The 19,869-nt window shown below is 41.6% G+C and overlaps 1 protein-coding gene across 5 annotated transcripts in view; it reads left to right on the forward strand.

Moving 5' to 3' along the window:
* Positions 1–15,097: 15,097 nt before the first annotated feature.
* Positions 15,098–19,869, forward strand: part of PTPDC1 (protein tyrosine phosphatase domain containing 1) — a 69,241-nt gene continuing 64,469 nt past the window's right edge. For all 5 annotated transcript variants that reach the window (XR_016037880.1, XM_055427501.2, XM_055427500.2 and 2 more), the window contains exon 1: positions 15,098–15,454. The gene's annotated coding sequence lies outside the window, so the exon portion shown is untranslated. The remainder of the gene's footprint in view (positions 15,455–19,869) is intronic.

Consider the following 19,869-nt stretch of genomic DNA (forward strand, 5'->3'; position numbering starts at 1 on the left):
GGCCAGCCCAGTGTCTGAGTCATAGCAGGCATTCAGTAATTAGCATTGCTCAATGAATAAAGTAATGGTAGACTAAACATTAGAGAAATAGATAACCTCTCAGATTTTTTCCTCCAGATTTCAGGGGAAACATTTTTTCCCACCAAAAAGAAACAAAAGATTGACCAAGCTTCCATCATTTCTAGTCTTTGACACTATATCGTGGTGGGAGACGATTAGCAACATTTAGGAACTACTTTATATTTCCTCAGTTAATGTCACATTATTATCCATAATTGTGTAATTTAACTATCCACTTCTGAAGCTGTCATCTAGAGACGTAACAAATGAGTCTCCTGTGACTGAGGAGAACAACTTGGATCTAGTGTGGAGAGGGGATTTCTTCCAAGCTTGCCTCTGGCAGCTGAACAACTTTCTCCCAGGAACAGGGTCTGAAATATGATATTTTCCAAGAGAAATGTGCTCTAACCAATTGGCTTTGTGCTTTGAGGCCGCTGTGGTGTGTGCACAAATCCTGAGCACTATCCATTGGGGAGATTTTTATATGAGCTTTGCTCCTTTTTTCTTTGCATGCTAATAAAACTTAACTCAAATTTAATTCAACCGTGAACATTTGCTGTGTGCAAGAATCTGTGCTGAGTCCTAGAGAGATGTGAAAAGCAAGACTCCTGTCCTCAAGAAGTTTACAGTCCAGTATTTCTTGCTGCTGTTGTTCATTTGCTCAGTCATGACTGACTCTTTGTGACCACATGAACTGCATCACTTCAGGCTTCCCTGTCCTTCTATCTCCCGGGGTTTGCTCAAACTCATGTCCATTGAGTTGGTGATGCTATTTAACCCTTTGCTGTTCCCTTCTTCTTTTACCTTCAATCTTACCTAGCATCAGGGTCTTTTCCAATGAGTCAGTTCTTCACATCAGGTGGCCAAAGTGTTAGGTTTCCAGCACTTCTTATCTCAGCACTATTAGCCATAGTTCACATTAAGTTCATATTTTAGACAAATGATTCCTACTCTTTAGAGAGCCTGATGGAATCCTGAATTGGGTAACAGAAAGGGGTGATGGTGAGGTCATCGGAAAGGATAGATTCAAAATGTGCATATTAATTTGATTATTCTAACTACAGAAAGTGTGTGTGTGCTAAGTCGCTTCAGTCATGTCTGCTTCTGTGCAACCCTGTGAACTGCAGCCCACCAGGCTCCTCTGTCCATGGGATTTTCCAGGCAAAAATACTGAAGTGGGTTGTCGTGCTCTCTTCCACAGGACCTTCCCGACCCAGGGATCAAACCCATGTCTTTTACATCTACCTGCATTAAGTGGGTTATTTTACCACTAGCACCACCTGGAAAGCCCAACTACAGAAAGTAAAACACAACAAAACTGTCCTTTTGAGGGTATATGCATGAGATTGAAGAATCAATAAGTATCAATTATGTGGAGCTAATATTAGAGGATCCCAGGGACGGGGGAGCCTGGTGGGCTGCCATCTATGGGGTCGCACAGAGTCGGACACGACTGAATTGACTTAGCAGCAGCAGCAGCAATATTAGAGGGGTGATAACAGACTCAAATATTAGCACAGAGGTACCCTAATCTCCCTCCGGCACGTTCACTCCAAGGCTCCAGCAATAATCAATTAACAGTTCCCACTGACTGAATACCAACCTGGCCTTTAGGATCACCAGCTTTTATCCACATCTTTGCATGTGCTGTTGCCTCTGTTTGTGCTGCTCCAACCTAGTGTGGCTGGGAAACCCCTTCCCTTCAAAACCCAATCCGAGCTCACAGATGCCTCTGACAAAGCCTCTCTTCCTCCTCTGGAGCTTCTGATCACTTTGTTGTCTTGGCTTATTCATGTGGACACCATCCTCTCACACTGCAAGGCTGGAGCTGCGCCTCATTCCTACCACACCTCCAACCCTGTAGCTTGGGTTCTTCGAGATGCTAGAGGGTGTCCTTCCCTCTGTGTGCTCCCTGAAGTCTGCCACAGTGCAGAGGAGTCCCTGGGGAGTCAGAAAGTCTCTTTTCCCTATATGTCCACAGCTGTAGCCCTAAGATTACTTTTAGAGCTTTTCATGGGAAACTGTCCTAGAAAATCCCGAGAGGGCATCAGATGACTAGAAACATCATTAGATTGATTACTAGTCTCAATTCACATGTTTTCTCAAGATTAAAGTGCTTTCATATGTACTATTTTCTTTCCATCTTTATAAAAACACAGTTTTAAGAATCTTAGAATCATCTGAGCTGGAAGTACCTTAAAGAACATACCAATTCTCTTTCAAATGAAAATGAAGACCAGAAAATTTTAAAAACTTGCTCTGAGTCCTGAGATTTAGCAAGAAAAGCAAGCTGCAAAACAAATTACCACAAATTTAATGGCTTAAGACAACACCCATTTATTAACTCACAGTTCTATGGGTCAGAGGCCCTGCCTGGCTAGCATGACCGGCTCCTTGCTCAGGGTCTCATGAAGCTGTAATTAAGCCATCAGTGGGCTGGGCTCCCATTTGGAGGCTCTGGGGAAGAAACTTCCCCCCACATTCATCCTTACTGGCAGGACTCAGTTGCAGGATTGAAGGCCCAGTTTCCTTGTTGGCCATTGACTCTCAAATCCTTTCTACCTGGCCCCTCCATCATCAACAGGGCATCAAATCCTTCTAATACTTCCAATCTCTGATTTGCGCCATGGCTACCAGCTACAGAAAATCCTCTGTTTTCAAAGGCCTCGTGTGATTAGGTTAGGCCCACCAGGATCCTCTCTCTTTTTCTCATCATCAACTGTACCAGATAACATAACCTAATCACAGTGGGAAAACCCATCAGATTCAATCCCAAGGATAATTCAGGATGTGTATGTGGAAGGTAGGCAGGCACTCTTGGAAAACAAGTTAGAATCCTGCCTACACACAGGGAAAGGAAATCAGAGACACGGTTTTGATACCAGCTTCACTACTCACAATCTCTGCGGGCAGACATATCATTACATTTGATTGAGCTCATGTTTCTTCATTGGTAGACTGAAATTAATAAATACCCCACAAAGTTTTTGTAAGTGTTAATGAGAAGATGGATATGAGAATGGCTTTAAGGTATAAGGCATAACCTGGCAAGGTCTAGCTCAAGTTAATATGTACAAATATGTGGCATCACTAGACTCAAAATTGCTAAAAGTTAGAGGAAAGTTTGTCTCTTCAGACCTGCCAAGAACAGGGGCTTCCTCCTCTGCAGTGTCAGCCTTGCAGTCATGATGACATGGAAGTTGAGGGTACCAAGAATAGGAGAGGAGCTACAGGATTTCAAAAGGCAGTTTCTTCCTACCCAGGACTAAACTGTATTTGGATGTACCTGGACTGCTCTAGCATCATGGGGTCACACAGAGTCGGACACGACTGAAGTGACTTAGCAGCAGCAGCCGTAGCAGCAGCCCTTGGCTAAAGCTGGGATTTCTTCAAGTGACCAAACAGTCCTGGACCCCAAAGCTGACATGTTCATCTGATAAAGTTGGGGCCTAACTCAGAGGGGAAGGCACAGCAGAGATGACTGGGCACATGTTTCAGCAAGGAAGACAGTTCGTCTATCCCTCCTCACTCTCCAATGTTCCTTAGAGCAAAAATTGTGAGTTATGTGAACTGAACTGAATCATAGCTCTCTTCGTTTAGAACACCACCAAAGGGGGCAAGGTTCTAAAGGTACAAGTAAGCCAGCACACACATCTGTAGGAGCCTCATTTTCTCTTCCTTCAGTGTAGCTTACTTTCTGAGAAGTGAGCACATAAACTTGGATGTAAATTGCTTAAGAATGATGGCTTACACATACTAACCGTGTTTGCCCCTTCAGCAGAAGAAACCGTTATGCGATGGTCTCCCTCAACCCTTTTTTGCTAAATACATAGAATAGAGCAGAGTCTGGCATAAAACAGATATTTCAAGAAGCATTTTCCAAATGAACATATTTATAATAAAAGTAATGATAATAAAACAGTGAGCTTTACCCATATTTCCTATTTCCCACCCACCACTCTTTCTAGTAAACCGTTTCCCACGATATTGGGCTAATGGCTGCCTTTTGAACAGATTTAATAAGCAGGTGTTAAAGCTCAGGCTAAACTTGAATGTGTCAGCTCCTATAGCCACTAGAAATTCCAACCAGTCTGTCAAGTTAAATGTCTCTATAAATAGTCATGCAGCTGAGGAAGTGAACAGCACGTTGACCATCTGTTGTCTTTCTTCCCTGGGGAGCTGAGTTGAAGGAATTTGAAAGGTTAATGAGCTCTCTCTGGCTCCTGTGATCTTGCATAATCTTTGGATGTGGGTCTTGTCCATTTTGGAAGATAAACACCCATGAAATATCTTGGGAGTGTACATGCCTGTACAATGATTAGAGGTGTCTCTCCTTAGTGATATGTGAAGTTTTTAGAGGCTCTAAAGGAATACTAAGGGTCAGACATGACTGAGCGACTTTACTTTCACTTTTCACTTTAACACACTGGAGAAGGAAATGGCAACCCACTCCAGTGTTCTTGCCTGGAGAATCCCAGGGAAGGGGGAGCCTGGTGGGCTTCTGTCTATGGGGTCACACAGAGTCGGACACGACTGAAGTGACTTAGCAGCAGCAGCAGCAGCAGCAAAGGAATACTGGGAAATTACTTGGGTTTTGTAGTCAGCTCAATGTTTTAAACCTTGATTCCTCCACTGAGTCAGATAACTTTGGTTCCTCTCTGATCTTCTGTTTCTTCACATGCAAAATTGGAACAATAGTATTAATAATATTTATAGTATGGGGTTATTATGAAGGTTAAATGAACTAAGTACACAAAACACTTAGTATAGAAATAGGCTCTTCATAAATTGGCTATATGATTGTTTGTACGTAACTAAATTTTCTCTTGAATACCTGTACATTTATTTCTTCAAACCATGCAAACATTTATTTCATAAACATTCACTAAGTGCTTAATAATATTCCAGTTCCTGTGCTAAATGATAGATGTTGAGTTAAGTGAGAGGATGGTTCAGGGGAAAGGGAAAGGAAATTAACATTGAGAACCCACACTGAGCCAGACTCTGTGCTAAGTGTTGGGAATCGCAGGCGAACAAGTCACAGAATTTGAATTTCATATCTGCTTTTGCTTCTTCATTTCACACATTAATTCATTTAAGAGACATCAAAGCTCAACAAGCCACTTTGGCGTACTGGTCACCAAAATCTATTTTTGACTCAGTCTTCTTTGAATTCCACTGGGGCAGGAGAGCATACCTCAGAGACTTGCTTTACACTCCAGCCAAGCCTGAGCTCAGTCTTGGCCTCCCACTGCTCCCCAACTATCTTTGATTTCCCACTTGTAGTGAAGAATAACTCCACTTTCTCAACAGAAGCTTCAGTGCCCTGGGCCTCAATGTGATTGCTTTTGAAAGTAATTGTGTTTTGGCAAGAACATCCTGCTCTCTTAATTAAGGGCTTCTGTGGTTTGGTCCTTGTCCTAGATCCTTTTAATTTATTCCCTGCTGTCAATTTCATCACTAAGTATGTCCTCTTATATAATGTTATTATAGCACAAGTGACATAGTTCCATAAAATTTCAGGAAAAAGTGAATTTTACTGGAAATAAAAGTACTCGGAGAACCGCATTATGAAGAAACATTCCACAGTGCTGATTTGTTCTCTATTTCCCACAAATCTACAACAACAAGTGACTCATTTTAAAACTAGCTCTAGAGTGCCCATCTAAAATAACTCAAGTAAAACACACACACTCACTTGTCATGTTTGTCACAATTAATCAATCTTACAACACAATTCCAGAACAATTAAAAGTTAAATAAGATATAAAACTATAAGAATTTTAGAACCACAAATGTGTGGAAATTTTTTTACTTCTCAAGTGGGAAAGGTATTACTAAGCATTGTATCAAAGGCAGAAAGCATTAAGAAAATTACCAATAGAACTGATTTCTGAAAAAAATTTAAAACTTTTACAAGACCAGGAATTCTGCCAAATATTAACAAACATAAATTAGGGAAAATATTTGCAATCCATAAAGAGCAGTTAACATATAGTTTTTCACAGTTGCATGCTAGGCAAAAGTCATGAGAAGACAATTCACAAAACAAATGTCCAGTAAACATATAAACATGCTTGACTTTACCAATAAAGCAATACAGATTAAAACTATGAAACATAGTTTTTCACCATTAAAATGGTAAAGCTTAAATTTATGGATAAGGCAAGTGCATGCATGAACCAGCACTCTCATACATTCTTACTAGATGGGATTAATTTTCTGGATGGCTATTTTATAATATGCAAATTGTTTTTAAAAGCGTATACCATTTGACTCAGCAATTTTACTTTTACGCATTATCCTAAGGAAATAATTGGAGAAGTCACAAAAATGTATTGTAGCACTGTTTATAATAAAGAAGAATTTGAAGCAACCTTCTATCTACAGAGGGTAGTTAAATTATAGGACATTTGTACACTGGAATATTATGCTCCTGATATGGGCTTTCAAAAGCCTCTTGATGAAAGTGAAAGAGGAGAGTGTAAAGGTTGGCTTGAAGCTCAACATTCAGAAAACAAAGATCATGGCATCTGGTCCCATCACTTCATGGGAAATAGATGGAAAAACAGTGGAAACAGTGTCAGACTTTATATTTTTGGTCTCCAAAATCACTGCAGATACTGATTGCAGCCATGAAATTAAAAGACGCTTACTCCTTGGAAGGAAAGTTATGACCTACCTAGATAGTATATGGGGTCACACAGAGTCGGACACGACTGAAGTGACTTAGCAGCAGCAGCAGCAGCAGCAGCAGCAGCAGCAGCAGCAGCAGCAGCAGCAGATAGTATATTAAAAAGCAGAGACATTACTTTGCCAACAAAGGTCCATCTAGTCAAGGCTATGGTTTTTCCCATGGTCATGTATGGATGTGAGAGTTGGTCTGTGAAGAAAGCTGATCACTGAAGAATCGATGCTTTTGAACTGTGGTGTTGGAGAAGACTCTTGAGAGTCCCTTGTACTGCAAAGAGATCCAACCAATCCATTCTAAAGGAGATCAATCCTGGGTGTTCATTGGAAGGACTGATGCTAAAGCTGAAACTGCAATACTTTGGCCACCTCATGCGATGAGTTGACTCACTGGAAAAGACTGATGCTGGGAAAGGTTGGGGGCAGGAGGAGAAGGGGACGACAGAGAATGAGATGGCTGGATGGCATCACCGACTCTGTGGACATGAGTTTGAGTGAACTCCGGGAGTTGGTGATGGACAGGGAGGCCTGGCGTGCTGTGATTCATGGGGTCGCGGAGAATTGGACACGACTGAGCAACTGAACTGAACTGAACTGATGGGCTTTCCAGGTGGCTCAGTGGCAAAGACTCTGCCTGCCATTCAGGATACCTGGGTTTGATCCCTGGGTTGGGAAGATCCCTTGGAGAAGGGTGTGGCAATCCATTCCAGTTCCACGAATTTCATGAACAGAGAAGCTTGGTGGGATATATCCCATGGGGTCGCAATTCTTGCTCCTTTACTGGCTTCAAAGAAGCTGCCAGGTTGTAAGAGGGTCAATGGAGAGAACCACATGGCAAGGAATTGAGGACAGCTTCTAGAAGCTGAGAGCAGCCCACTGCTGACAGTCAGCAAAAAAAATGGACCCACAGTCTAGAGCTGTAGGGAGATAAATCTTGCCAATAACAGCTTGGAAGCAGATATTTCCATGGTCAAACCTCTGATGGGACTGCTGTCCTGGCCAACAGCTGATTGCAGCCTGGCAACAAAAACTGTGAGATAATAAATAAGTGTTGTTTTAAGTCACTAAGTTTGTGGTAATTTGTTATTCAAAGCTGTCTATGTTATGTTAGGTGAAAAATAAGTTGTGAAACAATATGTCATATGATCTTATGTTTTTTTTATTTAATGATCTTTATTTTATGATCTTATTTAAATTAAGCTTATGTTTGAATAACTTTGTAGAAAAATGTCTTGGACAGTATAAGCCACTTTTATATATTTTAAATTTATGTATTTTTATACATAAAATTTATATATTTTAAAGATAGTTCTCATACTTTGCTACTTTCTTGCCATTTATTTTTTCAATGAATACTTTTTTAATAGTTAAACATAGATATATTCTCATTTTCAAAAATAATATATTCAAAACCTCAGGAGGAGAGTTTATCATTTTTGTGTCATAATGATGCAACATTTGGGGGGAAGCTTGGAACATATGGGGCTTCCCTGGTGGCTCAGAGGTTAAAGCATCTGCCTCCAATGCGGGAGACCCAGGTTCGATCCCTGGGTCGGGAAGATCCCCTGGAGAAGGAAATGGTAACCCACTCCAGTATTCTTGCCTGGAGAATCCCATGGACAGAGAAGCCTGGTAGGCTACAGTCCACAGGGTCGCAAAGAGTCGGACACAACCGAGCGACTTCACTTTCTTTGGAACATATTGAAATTCATTGATTTAAAGATAATGTAACATATTTCTGTTCATTAAGGTAATCTGTGAATATGATTAGACATGAATGCCCATCTTTTATTAATACTAAGGATAAAATGAAAAAAAGTGCAATCAGAGCCTTTGCACTGCTAAAAACAGCTCACATTAACTCGAGACAATTACATTATGGCTTATTTCAAACACAATTGCAAATAATTATCAGTTTAGTTCAGTCGCTCAGTCATGTCTGACTCTTTGCGACCCCATGGACCCCAGCATGCCAGGCCTCCCTGTCCATCACCAACTCCCAGAGTTTACCCAAACTCATGTCCATTAAGTTGATGATGCCATCATCTCATCCTCTGTCGTCCCCTTCCCCTTCTGCCTTCAATTTTTCCCAGCATCAGGGTCTTTTCAAATGAGTCAGCTCTTCGCATCAAGTGGCCAAAATACTGGAGTTTCAGCTTCAACATCAGTCTAACCAATGAACACCCAGGATTGATCTCCTTTAGGATGGACTGGTTGGATCTCTTTGCATTCCAAGGGACTCTCAAGAGTCTTCTCCAACACCACGGTTCAAAGCATCAATTCTTTGGCGCTCAGTTTTCTTTATAGTCCAACTCTCGCATCCATACGTGACTACTGGAAAACCATAGCCTTGACTAGACGGACCTTTGTTGGCAAAGTAATGTCTCTGCTTTTCAACATGCTGTCTAGGTTGGTCATAACTTTCCTTCCAAGGAGTAAGAGTCTTTTAATTTCATGGCTGCAATCAGCATCTGCAGTGATTTTGGAGCCCAGAAAAATAAAGTCAGCCACTGTTTCCACTGTGAAGTGATGGGACCAGATGCCATGATCTTAGTTTTCTGAATGTTGAGCTTCAGGCCAACCTTTTCACTCTCCTCTTTCACTTTCAAGAGGCTCTTTAGTTCCTCTTCACTTTCTGCCATAAGGGTGGTGTCATCTGAGGTTATTGATATTTCTCCCGGCAATCTTGATTCCAGCTTGTGCTTCTTCCAGCCCAGCAATTCTCATGATGTACTCTGCATAGAAGTTAAATAAGCAGGGTGACAATATACAGCCTTGACAGACTCCTTTTCCTATTTGGAACCAGTCCTTTGTTCCATGTCCAGTTCTAACTGTTGCTTCCTGACCTGCATACAGGTTTCTCAAGAGGCAGGTCAGGTGGTCTGGGATTCCCATCTCTATCAGAATTTTCCACAGTTTATTGTGATCCACACAGTCAAAGGCTTTGGCATAGTCAATGAAGCAGAAATAGATGTTTCTCTGGAACTCTCTTGCTTTTTCGATGATCCAGCGAATGTTGGCAATTTGATCTCTGGTTCCTCTGCCTTCTCTAAATCCAGTTTGGACATCTGGAAGTTCACGGTTCACATATTGCTGAAGCCTGGCTTGGAGAATTTTAAGCATGACTTTACTAGTGTGTGTGATGAGTGCAATTGTGTGGTAGTTTGAGCATTCTTTGGGATTGGAATGAAAACTGACCTTTTCCCGTCCTGTGGCCACTGCTGAGTTTTCCAAATTTGCTGACATATTGAGTGCAGCACTTTCACAGCATCATCTTTTAGGATTTGAAATAGCTCAACTGGAATTCTATCACCTCCACTAGCTTTGTTCGTAGTGATGCTTCCTAAGGCCCACTTGACTTCACATTCCAAGATGTCTGGCTCTAGGTGAGTGATCACACCATCGTGATTATCCGGGTTGCGGAGATCTTTTTTGTACAGTTCTTCTGTGTATTCTTGCCACCTTTTCTTAATATCTTCTGCTTCTGTTAGGTCCCTACCATTTCTGTCCTTTATCAAGCCCATCTTTGCATGAAATGTTCCCTTGGTATCTCTAATTTTCTTGAAGAGATCTCTAGTCTTTCCCATTCTACTGTTTTCCTCTATTTCTTTGCATTGATCGCTGAGGAAAGCTTTCTTATCTCTCCTTGCTATTCTTTGGAACTCTGCATTCAAATGGGTATATCTTTCCATTTCTTCTTTACTTTGCGCTTCTCTTCTTTTCACAGCTATTTGCAAGGCCTCCTCAGACAGCCATTTTGCTTTATTGTATTTCTTTTTCTTGGGCCCCAAAAAATAAAATCAGCCACTATTTCCCCATCTATTTGCCATGAAGGGACGGGACTGGATGCCACGATATTTGTTTTCTGAATGTTGAGCTTTAAGCCAACTTTTTCACTCTCCTCTTTCACTTTCACCGAGAGGCTCTTTAGCTCTTCTTCACTTTCTTGCATAGCGTGGTGTCATCTGCATATCTGAGGTTACTGATATTTCTCCCTTTAATCTCGATTCCAGCTTGTGCTTCATAAGGAAACAAAATTACAACTTGAAAACCTGCTAAGCCAGAACATTCATTCAACTCAATAATGGAATATCTGAGATAAACAGAGATGGGAATACCAGACCACCTGACCTGCCTCTTGAGAAACCTGTATGCAGGTCAGGAAGCAACAGTCAGAACTGTACATGGAACAACAAACTGGTTCCAAATAGGAAAAGGAGTATGTCAAGGCTGTATATTGTCACCTTGCTTATTTAACTTCTATGCAGAGTAAATCATGAGGAACACTGGGCTGGAAGAAGCACAAGCTGGAATCAGGATTGCTGGGAGAAATATCAATAACCTCAGATATGCAGATGACACCACCCTTATGGCAGAAAGTGAAGAGGAACTCAAAAGCCTCTTGATGAAAGTGAAAGAGGAGAGTGAAAAAGTTGGCTTGAAGCTCAACATTCAGAAAACTAAGATCATGGCATCTGGTCCCATCACTTCATGGGAAATAGATGGAAAAACAGTGGAAACAGTGTCAGACTTTATATTTTTGGGCTCCAAAATCACTGCAGATGCTGATTGCAGCCATGAAATTAAAAGACGCTTACTCCTTGGAAGGAAAGTTATGACCTACCTAGATAGTATATTAAAAAGCAGAGACATTACTTTGCCAATGAAGGTCCGTCTAGTCAAGGCAATGGTTTTTCCAGCAGTCATGTATGGATGTGAAAGCTGGACTGTGAAGAAAGCTGATTGCCGAAGAATTGATGCTTTTGAACTGTGGTATTGGAGAAGACTCTTGAGGGTCCCTTGGACTGCAAGGAGATCCAACCAGTCCATTCTAAAGGAGATCAATCCTGGGTGTTCATTGGAAGGTCTGATGCTAAAGCTGAAACTGCAATACTTTGGCCACCTCATGCGATGAGTTGACTCACTGGAAAAGACTCTGATGCTGGGAAAGGTTGGGGGCGGGAGGAGAAGGGGACGACAGAGAATGAGATGGCTGGATGGCGTCACCGACTCTATGGACTTGAGTTTGAGTGAACTCCAGGAGTTGGTGATGGACAGGGAGGCCTGGCGTGCTGTGATTCATGGGGTCGCGGAGAGTCGGACACAACTGAGCGACTGAACTGTACAGAACTGAATAGGCAAGTTTTCAATAAGTGCAGCAACTTACCATTCAAGAATGACTCTCCACTGATCTCCCTTAACAGTAGATAGTTTAAGAGCAGTGGCTAAGGTGTATTACTGAGGATATCAGAGTTGGAGATTATGCCTGGAATAAACTGTTTTAATATTTTAAAATGATTTAATATTATTTAATATTTAATATTAAAAAATGATTTCTACATAGTACAGATTTTCTGAAACAGGGATGATTAAATATAATTTAATTTTTGGCTAGAAAGTACAATCACAATAACTATAGAGTACATCTTTCAGCAACTAAAATACAGTATTTATAGCTATTCATGAGATGTGAAAATGAAGTAACTAAACTCTAGGTTATTGGGTTTGCTAAGGAAAACATTGTCAGTTGTGAGTACCATCCAATCTTGGAATCTTTTCATGGATCCAAGAGCCTCACCAGCTCTTCAGTGAAGGTGTTTAAACACTCAACTCCCTATCCCGCATCTTTTCCTCTCATCTGATTGACTTTGCTTGTGTCAAGTGCCCATCCATTGACTGGGAAAGCAGAAGATGTCTAAATTAAGAATGCCACCAAGAAAACTGCACACAAGGTAAATAACTCCACCCACCCCCACCCGCCACCCAAAGCAAGGAGACAATGGATGCTACCGGCCATAGCAATCAAACTCCTTAGCATGAATATGTGACCCATGAATATGTGACAAGGCACTGCCTAACTGTCCCACGTGCTCGCCTATCCCCACTCTTCATACCCAGCAGTCAATATGCCTCACCCTCTTTGCCATTTATATACTTTTGTACTACCATTCCTTACACTTAGCTGGTGGTCTCCAGTTCAATTTTCAAGACCCCATCAGTCATCAGCTCTTTTAAAAAATATTATTTAGAGCCATCAGTTCTTTAGAAATTCTTCTGTGACAACTCCCTTCCCTCCCTTCCAGGTTGGATGCCTTCTCACCTATTCCATACCACCCATAGTATCATGATGTGTTCAAATTGTCTGTACTCTTGTCTTTCTCCCCCTTGACTGTGGACTCCCTAAAGGCAGGGATTATCTGACTAATACTTATGCTTAATGGAGAAGCACGTATTCAATAAGCATTAAAGTTTATTGAATGCAAAAAATCAGTCTCATTAGTTACTAATAAACTCTAATATGGGCACTCTTCTCCCCTGGACAGTGTTGAGAAGCACCAAGTTCAACTTTTTCAGTTCTCTTTTAGCTTCGACTGTTTATCAAAAGCAGTTGTTTTTACAACATTACTATATTGGTGTTTTGACATAACTATAGTTTTACACTGGTATATTACCTGAGGCCTGCTTCCTGCACCTATAGGGGAGTGGCCTTATTCTCATTTTGTTTGATTCTAGTCAGCTTTAGACAGAGTAGAGTGGTCCTTCTTGACTTAGTACACAAAATTATATTCCTTAGGCCCATGTGCTTGTAAAATACTGTGTAGCAGCTCAGTAATACGTCTATATAATTTGGTATATCTATGGTTTGTCACTATTATCTTTCAGTGTTCACGTGCGTGAGAGAGCTAGTAATGCCCACCCACCTTGCAGGACTGTTGAGCATTTAAGAGGAAAATATATGTAAAGCATTTAGCACAGAGTCAGCCACAGAATTTATATTTGCCTGGTAAGTTGTTCACACCCAGGGGAAGGAATTATTTCTACTGAGTTGTGTGGTCCAGGACCACGTGCAAGTGTTTATAAAAAGAGGTTGTAGTTGTTCATCCAAAGGCATTCTTCTTTCCTTTTTTGGAAGGGAATTTTATTGAGGGCAGAAATATGCTCAGAGTACCAGGCAAGGCCATGTTACTAAGTTCAAATCTGTAAGATGTAGATAGAAGTTGTGGAGTGGGGCTTCTGGAAAGATCCTTTCTAAAAGAAGTTTTTTAAAAATCTGACAAATACTCGTCTGAATACTAGTTTCTTAAAGTAAAATTGGTGTTTCATTTTGCAAAACAGTGACTAGTTAAGCTCACAACTCAAACTGTATTTTTTAGAACAAATGGCAATGCCATATCATATCATTCAACTAATAGTCCAAATGCCTTTCCAAACAATCGTCATAGAATTTTAAAGATACTTATATCTCAAGGGTCAACTTACGATAAGAGTTAATAATTGTTACTGTGAAACTGGCTTTTTTTCTTTTTCTCTTTCTGAAAAGAGTAGTGGTGAAGAATACAATGGCTACTGCTAAGGCACTTCAGTCATGTCCGACTCTGTGTGACCCCATAGACGGAAGCCCACCAGGCTCCCCCGTCCCTGGGATTCTTCAGGCAAGAACACTGGAGTGGGTTGCCATTTCCTTCTCCAATGTGTGAAAGTGGAAAGTGAAGTCACTCAGTCGTGTCCGACCCCCAGCGACCCCACGGACCGCAGCCCACCAGGCTCCTCCATCCATGGGACCCTCCAGGCAATAGTACTGGAGTGGCTTGCCATTGCCTTCTCCAATGACTACTAGTTCAAACTAAAATAAACTAAGGTGATGTCTGAAGCTACAACCACCATTTTGGCCCAAACTTGGGGATAGAAGCCAAGAGTAAGCATAGAGCGGAGTTTGCATTCCTGCGGTACCAACCTAACACCTTCTGAGAGAGGGAAAAAAGCCTAAGGGCTTAGGATGTTGAAAGTTAGGTATGCAGGCGAACCCATCCGTCCATCTGTTAACGGATCTAGTGTGAGGCTGATTGCTGGGCCTTGATCTAATCCCAATTCCCGTCCTTGGGAACATCTGGGACCAGCTGGAAGCTAGGTAGCCAGTAAGACTGGGGCTGGACTAGGATGACAACAGAGGACAGAGGAAGAAAAGGTGGAAAACAGGCTCTCGGTCCAGGGTTGAGAGGCTGGCCAAACCCCATATTGTGTCAGCCCTCGTCCCAAGTACTCCTTTCCCTTTTTTCTCCTACTGGTGTAGTCCGGGCAGAGCAGCGGGAGTCAAAACTGGACTTCGGCTACCCGCAGTCCAGCAGAACTGACCCCGAATCCACCCAACAGCGTCAGCGGAGCAGACAGTCAGCACCCGACCGCCCCCTCGGCCCTCAGCCCGCAGCCCGCAGCCCGCAGCCCGCTTTGAAAGCTCCCGGAGCCTCAGCCGCGTCACGGGCCGTCTCAAGCTGCCATTGGCCAGCGCGCGTCACGTGCAGCAGCGCGCGGCGGCGATTGGTGCAGTGCGAGGCTGCGGGGACGCGCGGGGGCAGAGGGAGCGTTGCCTCAGCTCCTAGTGCCCAGTGGTGGTGAGTGGACCGCTAGGCGGGCGGCCTGGTCAAGCAGGCAGAGCTGTGAGGGGCGGTAGTACTGCCTGCCCTGCTGGGCGGCGGCGGGGCCTCTGGGACACCTCGGCGCAGCACGGCCTGTGGGGTTCAGTTGGGGCTGGGGCGGAGGTCAGCCGGCGGACTGGGGGCAAGTGGGGCGGGGAAGGCGGTAAAGCCGACCCGCCCGCCGCTGCGAGGGCTGTGGATGAGAAGCCGGGGGAGAGGCGCGCGATCTGCTGCCGACTTAGCTGCGCCGGCGATTGCAGCTGCGTGCTAAACGTCTGGATCTTCACGTGGTGAGTGCTGGCGGGCACCTCAGTGAGGGGGACTGGCCTGGGTTTCGGGGCTGCAGGGCCCTGTTGCGAGGTGCCTCTCTCAGCCCCGCCCAGGACCCGACATCCTTCTGTCGGAGCTCCTGATTTTTAAATGTCAGTAACTAGTTAAAAGTAAATGAGTAAACGCAGGGGGAGGGCGAGTGGGCCGGTTCCAGACCATCGGTTTGTGGCCAGTGTAGACCAGATCCTGCTTCTAATTTGTGGTGTGACCTTGATCAAGTCACCTCTCTCGAGGATGGACATTCTCAAAGTGGATGATAGTGTTCATATTTTTGAGGGGAAAAAGATCTCAGACAATACAATGGCTTGTGGCTTTCCAAAGGGCCACAAAACTCAAGTACTGTCTGTCTCGGGCTGGGGGATTAAAAGAGAAAATGCTCCTGGGAGAAGAGGGGGTAAATGAGAAAAAGGTGAGAAACCCTGCTGTAAGGGAAGAGATAAAGAGACGTTCTGTGATAGTTTTATATACATTAGAGGATTAAAACAAACGAGTTGGAAGAACTTGAAAGGTCGTCTATTAAAAAAGTTTTGTGACGCCGCACACGTACACACACTTAATTTTACTTGGTCTCCAAAACAGACTGTCATTCCACCTTCTGTAATGAGAAAATTGAGGATCCAAGGGTTTGGGTGACATGCTGCAGTCAGAGCTATTAAATGAAGAACTGGGATTTTAACCCAAGCCTTTGTGGCTCCAAACTCATTCATCATGTTGCCTCTCAGCCTCTGTTCTAGTTATGTCCCTACCAAGAATTCTACTTTGTGACTTAAAATATGAATATTCCCAGCCCCCCACACCCAAGAAATGTGAATTCAGTATCTGGGACCTAGCCTGGTAATCTGCATTTTAACTGTTACTGCTGTTGCTGCTAAGTCACTTCAGTCGTGTCCGACTCCGTGTGACCCCATAGAGGGCAGCCCACCAGGCTTCCCCGTCCCTGGGATTCTCCAGGCAAGAACACTGGAGTGGGTTGCCATTTCCTTCTCCAATGTGTGAAAGTGAAAAGTGTTAGTAACTGTTACTAGGTGATTCCATTTTGGTGATCCAGGGACCATTTGGAGAACTACTCTATAAATTCCCCACCCAGCCCCCACATCCTCATGGGATGTACCCTAGGGATTCAAAAGAGCAGAGATTACCTCTCTTCCAAAGAGGTGGCCAACAAAGCTTTGGGAGAAGCCAAGGTTTATGAGCTAGCACCTTGCACAGCTCTCAGTTTGAGAAAGTACTGATTTTGGTTTTCTTCCTCCCTCCCTCCCTCTTCCTTCCTTCCTTTCTCCTCCCCCGCTTTCTCTCCCCTCTTTTTTTGTACAGCTTCCTTTGTTGCTACTCTGATACTCCTGAGAAAATGGCTCAGGGCATTTTTAAAGTCCATATTAAAATTTAAAACGCCATGAAAAAAGTTTAAAAACCACAATTGCATTCATAATGTTTCCAGTCTGTAAGTTTTCATGTTCTGATGTATTGTTCTACTATTAATTAGTAATCTCCCTCTTGTTAATCATATAGATTGTTCAAGGTCACACAATTTAGAAATTCTTCTAGGTGATGAGCTTGAACCTCACAATTCCAATTGGAAATCGGAAAATTATGCTGAAGATAAACCTTACATCACAGTTCTCTTTAAAGCATATCTCATTTTCTTTCCGAATGCCTCAAAATCTGAAGATTTTTCTTTAGTTCTAAAAATAAATGGTATCGTTGGTATGAATATGTATACACTGAAATGTTTCTTTTCCAGTGACTTTATCTGTTCTTTCCCATATCACTTCATTCTCACCAAAAGATATAATTATTAATACTTAATTTGCTTATATATTTCATGTTCTAAAAAATTTAATTTGAATAATCAAAACATTTCTTTGCAATTATTAACTGTCATTTAATGCACTTTGCTGCTAAAAAGATTTTATTTTTCTAGTTCTTACGGAGGCAGGATGGGATAGAGGAAATAAAGTGAGTTTTGGTTTAAGGAAGACCTGGTACTCCAACCCCCAATTCCAACACTTTCCAACAGTTATCAATCTGATCACAGTAAATTGAGCAAATTGGATTTTTAAAGAAGCTGTGAATTTTGCATTGTAACTAGTTACAGGGATGAAAATTTGAAACTATCTACTTACACTTGCATGAAAAAAATACTTTATTAGTAGGGATTCTGCTTTAACATTTTCTCAGTTAATGATCGTGTTTTCTTCTTCTTTTTTTTTTTTTTGTCTAAAACCTAACATTTGTTCTCTTGGGTAGTAAACCTTTATGATTTTAATCCATAACTTTTTGAATGGCAGATTCTACTGCTAAACCATTACCTAGCCTATTCTAGCTGCTCTGAAAGAATACTTCCTTTCTTTGTTCTTTCTCTTGGATGTGAATAAGTATTAGTCTTTGGCCCATACTTTCCTGTCTGGATGCTGCTGTGTTTGTAGTGCAAGGAGTTGGCCTTTGCAGGTGGAGAATGGTTTAGAGAAGGCCAACAGATAGTACTTGAGGGAAACAAAGACGTGTCTTTTTTGATCTTGGAGTCGTTTTTATTCTCTACAGTTTAAGCAGCACCATTTCTTCTGCACACTTGATCTAATAATTTGTGGCACTCTTCTCTTCAAAAGGAAGGTTGTCTGGCCCTATAAATGAACTCAGGACTTTATTTCATCAAAAATGTTTGATTACTTGTGCTAGACATTATAATAGTTTAAATGGATCGATTATTATAGATTCTTAGATGCGTGTATGTTTAAGAAGGGCCATATGATCTTAGCTACTCATGGAAACATTTTCTCATTTAGAATCATACTGTTTCAAAGTCAATCCTAATATGTTACTTTTATAGCTTTATAAAGACTAATTTAATTTAGCTCTAGGTGGAAAATGTTCTAGAGGATTTTTGTTTTCTCCATTAAAGAAAATCTTATTTAGGGTTTAAATTGCCCAGTAGTTTAATTAGTGTTGTTTCTATGTTTTTATTTTATTCTAGACACAATACTGTTTCCTAGGAAGTTTGCATATAATATGTATTGACTTTTAAAAATAATTTTTTTGAGAAATAAATAAAGGTAGGTAATATGTATAGTCAATATCAAACTTAGAAAATACTGATAATTAGAAAATAAAATACACTGTTAATATTTTGACATTTGTTCTTCTGGTCTTTGTTTATGTACCTGTTCTATTTATGTATTTCTTAATAAAAATGAGATCATACTCTGCATTCTGTTTTATATATTTTTTAATCTAGTATCATATGACAAATAAATATGCTTTTTACATGCATTATTTCAGTTCTTTGTGAGCAGATGTTTTGTTGCTAAAATAGGGACCACAAGAATCTACTTATTAAATTAGTCTACAGAAACCCAGTCTACCAACCCAGGAACAGAATTACTTCTCTGCTCCTTTTTGACCTTAATTCTGTACTTTTTACTCCCCACTGCCCATTTCCTCAGAGAAGGCAATGGCACCCCACTCCAGTACTCTTGCCTGGATAATCCCCGGGACAGGGGAACCTGGTGGGCTGCCGTCTATGGGGTCGCACAGAGCTGGACACGACTGAAGCGACTTAGCAGCAGCAGCAGCCCATTTCCTCACCCCCAGGAGGGTTCTGTTGGGGGAGTCTCTGAAGGAAGTTTTATCTAGTCAGTTATACATTGTTAACACCTAAGTTCTCTTCTTTTCCAGTCTTTTCAGTAAATCCTTCAGAATTTTTATATTTTATTTGCTGGAGACAAACATCACGAGTGGAGTTGGAAGGATTTGGAGTAATACAGGAAAATAAAGTCATATGCTGAAATTCTTTCTCAGACTTCTAGGGAAAGGAGAGATAACTGAATAAAAATACTCCCTGGGTATATGCTTTCATTCTTTCTCCCAGACAATGATGTTTTTAAAGGTTAGGGACTATTTATCCTTATATTCCTCATGTCTCTCATAGTTCTTGGCACCGAGAAGCAACTCAGGTATTTGTTATATTGACTCATGAGTCCCTAACTATCCTGGCTTCTTCCCCCCTTAAAATATACTAGTTTATCTGTCTCTTTTTAGTATGTTCCTGTATATTCTGTCTTCATACTTTGAAAATATATATATATTTGCACAGAGACACAATTTTATTTGATTGGAAATTGGAAAAATATCAAAGATCTAATTTTATTATTATTGAGGATGTCATAGTTTTCCATCATCATACAGTTATAACTAAAAACTGCATTATTTATTTTGTTGTTCAGACTGTTCCAACATTTGCCATTGTGAGCTGTTTTAGTTGGCTTCTGAATCACTTTGACATAGCCCTAGCAGTTTGTGTTTTGAGCACTTTCCTACTTTCTGGGCCAGGATCATCTTGTATATTCTCTACTCCGCTTCTAAAATCAGCCATTTCTCT

The sequence above is a fragment of the Moschus berezovskii genome, chromosome 7, assembly GCF_049115385.1.
Source record: "Moschus berezovskii isolate FMDL1 chromosome 7, NW_MosBer_1.0, whole genome shotgun sequence".
Taxonomy (NCBI): Eukaryota; Metazoa; Chordata; class Mammalia; order Artiodactyla; family Moschidae; genus Moschus; species Moschus berezovskii.